Below are 6,996 nucleotides of genomic sequence, written 5' to 3'. Positions count from 1 at the left end.
TAAAAATGCATCATGGGGTTCCTCAGGGGTCAATTTTAGGTCCATTTGTTTTTGTTATATATGTCAATAATATAACGACTATATCCGGTTACCCCGATCTATTAATGTATGCAGACGATACCAACGTATTCTTCTCTGGGGGGACGAAAACATGCCTAGAAAGTGGTGCAAATGTCTACCTATTGAAACGTTACAAAAAAAATTGTTTAAAACTAAATACTAGCAAAACTAAGTATATTATTTTTAAGCCAATAAATAAACTCGACTGCAGCCCCATGAGCTTAAAATTTGAAGACACTGTGTTTGAGCAAGTGTCTGAACAAAACTTCCTCGGTGTATGGTTTACTGGGGACCTTTCATGGAACACTCGTGTGAATAAACTCAAAGGTGAATTATCTCGTGTTACGGGAAGTACATATCAGATACGAAACTTGCTGCCCACTTGGCTAAAACAGGCGTTGTACAATTTTTGTTCTACTCTAAAATCAGTTACGGCATCTCAGTTTGGGGGGCGACGATCAATTCAAGCTATGTCAAACTTATCACCTTGCAGGAGAGGATTCTTGGCATGTGCGAAAATTATAAAGGAGATATTAGAAACATAAGAACCCAAACACTATTCGTCAAATATAATATGCTTCAGGCAGACGAAGTATACTATTTTAGAGTCTTGCAATGGATTCACATACACAAAATATACTCCACACCAAAAGAGAGTTTGGGTTTTTACCATCTGCGAGACCCAAAGCGAAACCCAATTATGGCCGCACTACTCGGTCTTTTCAGATAACCAAGTTGCTAAGAAGAACAGATATGACTATAGATTATGATAAAACATTTTATGCCTTCAAGAAACAGTGCCATAGCTTTCTCGTGGGCAGTGGTATCAGCTTCTCAGTTGTGTAATATGTAGGCTTATTATTTTTATTATGTACATATATTTGACTGCAAATGTGGCTCTGGACATATATTCGATCATTCTTCATTGCTAAATGAAATGGCGGCCATCAGTCCTATTTTATGCTGTCTCCTTCTTCTCTCTTTTTTTTTTTCTTTTCGTGAAAAAACTTTTTATTTTATGTTTATATTAGTGATATGATGCTTCTATGTCATACGACGTTACATTTGTTCTACGCTTCGAATCATGCTTGTTGTGTAACATGTGATTTTGCTAGTTGCTTTATTGTGCCGTTTTATTTTATTTTATTTTACAATTCACACTGTTGAATGTTGAAGTAATCGTTTCATTGTGCCTTCTTTTATATTTTTACTGAGTATACCTATTGCTGAATGAATTCATTGCACTGTTGACTGTTGAACTGTTGGGGGGCAGGGACTCTGTCAGATTTCACGCCTTTATCTCTGCCCCCTGGGCGGAAAAACCCGCTAAACAAGTAAAGGAAAAAAAAATACGCATGTGCGGGAGAGTTGTTAGCGTTTAAATTGAAAAGACAGAACAAAACTCTCTAAACGTCCCCAAGGGGAATGAAACCCACGACGTGAAGATTGTGAGCCCGACACGTAACCATTCAGCCGACGGGGAAGCGTGTGGAGCGGTGATTAATAAATACGATAGCATTTCGTTCATTAGCCGACACCGCGAAGCGTGCAAGCGGCAGAGGTGGCAGTAATGAAATTACTGTAATTAAATTACATCTGAGAGTAATTTGCAATGTATCTCATTACGTTTTGATGCAGGAAATTTTGCAATGTAATGCATTACCCTACTGGAGGTAATTGGAATTAAATTCGTAATTACTTCTGTGGGGCCCAGCAGGAAGATGGACTTTGTCTACACGTGTGCGAGAGGCTTGCGGCACGAAGAGCAAGCGGCACCGGAAGCGACGTCGAGTACGACTCGTACCTGCTGAGCGAAGACGGACTTCTACGCTACATCCCCCAGGCAGACGATGACAGCGATGGATCGCCTTTCCGGATCGTGATACCTGGGAAGCTGCGCAAATCATTCATCAGGTACTTCCATGATTCAGCATTAGCGGGTCACACAGCGGCAGTAAGACTTACGATAAGTTATGCCGTGTTGCGACTTCGCCAGGAATCAGGCAGGAAGTACTGAAGTATGCTCGCAGTTGTCCAGTGTGTCAGAAGGCGAAACCTCGCGGAGGCCAACCACCACGATTAATGCAGCCAATCGTTAACCAGTCGCCTTGGCAGATTGTCGCATGTGATGTCATGGGACCGGTTCCACGCAGTCCTCGAGGAAATCCCTACATACCTGTTGTGACTGACCACTTCACCAAGTGGGTCGAACTGTTCCCCTTACGGAAGCTTCTTTCGCAGCGGATCTGGGACTGCCTTCTGTCCGTCTTCACCAGATTCGGCTTTCCTGCAGAGCTCATCATGGACGGTGCTTCGCCCTTTCGAAGCAAGATCTTCGTCGACACCTGCGCTGCGCTTGGGATGCGGCACAAGCTGACTTCGCCGTATCATCCGCAAGCCAACATCACGGAGAGGATCAACCGCAACCTCAAAATGATGTTGATTTCCCACACAGCCCGCCACAAAGACTGGGATGCCAAACTCGATGAGATGGCATTTGCAACGCGCACCACGGTCAACCGATCGACTGGTTTCACGCCTGCTCGTCTCAACTTTGGTAAGGAGCTAACCTTCCCAATGGAAAATTCCTTTTTATACACAGATGTTGCGCAGAATGGACGCCCATAGGCGCAGTTCGCCCAGGGCGTCCATCACCGACTCTCGTCGGCCGTTCTTGAAGCACGAGAGAACCTCGACATCGCTCGTCTTCAACAGGCCACCCAGTACGACAAGGGCCGCCGCAACGTGCACTTTCAGATTGGAGACCTGGTACTTCGTCGGACACATCCCCTCAGCGATGCGTCGAAAGGCTTCGCAGCATCCCTAGCCAACCGTTGGGATAGACCCTTTCGTATAACGGAAACAGTTTCCCCGCTGAGCTACCGCCTAGCACGACTGCATGGTACACAGCAGTACGGCCCAATTCATGTGTCTGAACTAAATCGCTACTTCGAGACAGCAGTTATTTCGCAGGTCCCGGACTTCCCGGCTCCCAGCCAGCCCTTGGACCACGGAACTACACCCAGGCGGTACAACCTGCGTCCTCGGTGACTCAACAACCGTTCTATTCATATCCTTTTGTGGCTGGCTGCGTCTCTTCGCGGAGAGGGGGGGACAGGATCCATCTCCTTCCCGCGGGTCGGCCCTTTGTTTTCACAAAGGGATCGTTTTGTTCGCGAGTGCCTCCGAACTTGTTTGACGTATCACAACCAGACCCGTTAATTCGTCTTTTTTCTACGTGTGCCCGTTCTGTATTTCTTACGCAGGATCGTCATTTCCACCAAGAGCGGGCCCGTCACGCTCTCCATTTTAGGCGCTTGGCGGCACGCTTCGCGCCGCGCCGCGAGAGTGTCTCCGTCGCAACCTGGACCGTGCTAGTGGAGGACCGACCGGTGGGCTGGGCGTCAGCGCTACGCTGGAGGGAACAGCCCCGGCCCGAGCGCGGCGCGCTGTTACGTTTCCGGCGGTTCGGCGACGGAACGGTTGCCGAAGGAACAGACTCTCTCTCTGCTAGAAGAACGATCTGTCTTTATTACAAAAAGGAAGCTCGCTTTTAAGGATCCTGCATCCAATCAGGAACGGACAAAAAGAAAGAAATGCAGTATCGCGCCGCACCAACTAATCTTATCGGAAGCGAAGCGTAGGCATAGCACCGCAATTGTTACAGCGCCCCCGGAGACCGTCCCCGAGCCCTTCCGGGGCAATAGTCTGGAGGACCGGCACCCACACGAGCCCGCGGCTGTATACAACGAGGCGGAGCGCGGCCTGCTGTGCCCCGTCTGCGGAGTGCCGGAACTGCACCGCCCCACCCACCTGGCGGGCGCCTTGCACCAAGCCCGCGTCGCCGCGGACTGGGCTCGCCGAGCCGCGCCACCTCCTGCTGCACCTCCGGCAGCCCCCCGCCCGTTGGAAGTCGCAGAGGCCATCCGGGTGCTCCGCCAACTCCGCCCGGATCTGCTCCGCGACCCGGCCCACGAGGAGGCCATCTTAGACCTCGACCTCTAAGGGGGAAAGGTGTGGGGCGCTCGGCCCGCCACACGGCGGCCAAACCGGCGACTAGCAGAGGGGGGGGGGGGGGGGGGGGGGGGCGGCTCCCGGTGCCCACGGCATACCCACGGGCTTAAAAGGGGTGGCCTGTGCGGCCGACGGCAGTTGCTGCCCCGAGTCTTGGCCAGGTCGGGATCCCCGAGTCATGGTAATAAACCCCGCTTGACCCCACGGAACGAGTCGTCTGATTGATCACCTGCGGCGGACGGCGGAAGTCGAACGCTACACTTCTTGGGTTTTCAGCATGCTTGTTTTTATTTTCACGAAAATGGACACACAAAAAAAGCAGTTGCAGTTCTTGCATTTACAAAGAATGCAGAGTTTCTAAAAAAAAAGCGAAAAAGAAACGACACATATAGTTTTCGTTTGTGGGAGCTGGTTCGCGTGATGGTCAGACTAGAAGGTCATGTCATCTAAATATTGCTGGGTTCGTGTTGCTGTGACCAGAAATAGGCTTCCCGAGACATGGCTTTTGTCCCCTTTGAAGATTATCTTGCCCTGAAATTTACAAAACGAAGACAGTGTCGTGTTGGGCACCGGCGCGAGCCAACGACGCTAGACAGAGGCACGCTCAGATCGCAGAGACCAACCAAAAAGCCTCCCTTCCTTTATTCGTCTGCCTTCAATATATCTACCTGGGGGCCTGACAGCAGGCCGCGATCTTTCTCGAACATGACATCATTATTAGTCGTTCCGATCAGGCCTCGTACTCTGACTTCGGCGCATCCGCCCGCTGGCGGACACGAAACACCGTGAGACTTGAGGCGGCTGCATCCTGTCGGTAGCACCTTACACAGCCCACAGGAATACTTTATAGCAAGGCAATCTGATATCAGGCGCATTCAGAATCAACCGCAAACGCAGTAAGTATTTCGGGAAAACGCGAACCCACAACACAGACAGACCCAAAGTCATTCCCTTCGGTTCGGAGGGCATGTTGGTTCGCCTTATCTCTCTTGTGTTTTGCCCACTGGCTGGGTGTAGGGTTGACGGCTGTTGCTTTGGATTTGCAAATACAGAGTACGTTGCTTCTTTTTGTTTAGCTTCCCAATGTCAGTCGGTTCCGGTTGTGGGTCTGGGTCGGGAAAAAGGGTTGTATACGTACGGTCTAGGCGTTCGCCTGGCTGGTTGAAGCGTTGACGGTGGTAGGTTGTCTGTTGGGGTATCGCAGTAAAACAATGACTCTATGTAGAAATTTATTTTGCAGCTCTGTTTTGAGAGGGTGTTGTGCTGTCCGGTTTTTGTCCCGCGTCTCTGCTGCCTTTAGAAATAAGGGCTTTAAACTGCGAAAAATTATCGCGTCCCGATCTAGAAACAAACTTTGATTTCAAGTCTAGGAATGGCGATAACATCGCGGTGGCCTCTAGACTCTGGCCTTCTAATTCAAAAACGCCTTCCGCCAATGTCGAGGCAACGTCAGATCTTCGAAAACCTTTGTAGGTAAGTTCTTTCATTGTTTATAGAACTGACGGAATTTCGCTTAGCAAGTGCTTTTTCCCTATCGTATAAACACACTATTCATGTTCCATAAGTCAACACAGAAACATTCACGCTGTCAAAAATCTGGTGGAATCGAATATTTGTACCGCGCTGGTCGCGCTATAAATGTTCAATCTCGTGCCTGCTGTTTCTTCACAGTACGAACACCTCACGTTCATTTGCCATGAATAATTTGTGTTGCCGTTTTGTTTTAGAAGAGACATCAAGGTGCCTTTAACGAGTACGAGGGCCGGAGGGAAAAGAGGAATATGGACAACGGTTCATCCACTGACTCTCCAAATGCGAAACAGCCAAAGCTTGACGGCTACGTGAGAAAAGACAAATCCGCTTCTAAGCAAAATATTGATCTGGCGATCACGAAGGTTGTATCGGGCTCGTTCTAGTGTTTCTTACTCGTGGAGCATGAGGACTTTGTTGGATTTATAAACACATTGCAGCCAGGCGTCAAAATACTTTCCCGCAAGGCAGTGGCAGACAGGATCGGTGTTATGTACATAAGTATGAAGACAAAACCATGATCTCTTCTGCTAGACGTCAGCACTACGTGGTGCACTGCAGATTGTTGGACTTCGTTTAGCCGGTAGGCCCTTCTGCTCTAATTCGTCATTTCGTCGACTGGCTTGATGGGATCAGCGTGTTACTTATTTGATGAGGCATATTTATTTCAGAAGTTTTCTTGGCCTAACAGCCCACTGGATAGAATATGGGTGCAGAGACGATCTGCGGTGTTGGCATGCATGCGCCTGACCGGTCATCACACGAACGACTTGCTTGCAGCGGCAATACGCGCTGTCTTCACAGACTACCCATTCTCAACAAAGTGTCGGTCACAGACAATACGACTAACTTCGGGAAGGCATTCAGGTACGGGATTTGCCTAATTGTGCTACTGCGGAAATTCGGGCTGGATTGCACATAACATGTCGATTTTTTGCAGTATATTTAGACAAGCCGAAGCCCACGAAGATGACGACGTAGATATGGTGAACCTGGGCCTGACTCTGCAAACGCGTCTGGAATCGGACGCCTGTCTTGAAGGAAGTGAAGCACGCCTTCCAAAGTATGACCGCTGTGCTGCCCGCACTCTCAACCATGGTGGCCACAGTCGACGCAGATTATACTCTCGAAGACGTACAATACAAACGCGACTGCACGAGCGTCATCGTAAAATGCAAAGCGTTGTGGAACAAATAGCATCACTCCAGCATCTCCTTAATATAGTGAAAAGCCACCTTGGACGGTTTCTCCTTGTACCGTATTCGACACGATGGAATTGCATCTACCGAGAATTGGAGCAAATTCGAGGACTAGGAAGCGGCATCAACACGCTTCTAGATGACCTGAACCTTCCAAGGATCGCCGTTGAAGACTTGGCCTTTGTTTAAGAGT

Source organism: Ixodes scapularis, unplaced genomic scaffold (genome assembly GCF_016920785.2).
Source record: "Ixodes scapularis isolate PalLabHiFi unplaced genomic scaffold, ASM1692078v2 ptg000720l_1___fragment_3__unscaffolded, whole genome shotgun sequence".
Classification (NCBI taxonomy): Eukaryota; Metazoa; Arthropoda; class Arachnida; order Ixodida; family Ixodidae; genus Ixodes; species Ixodes scapularis.
This window is presented reverse-complemented; position numbering follows the sequence as displayed.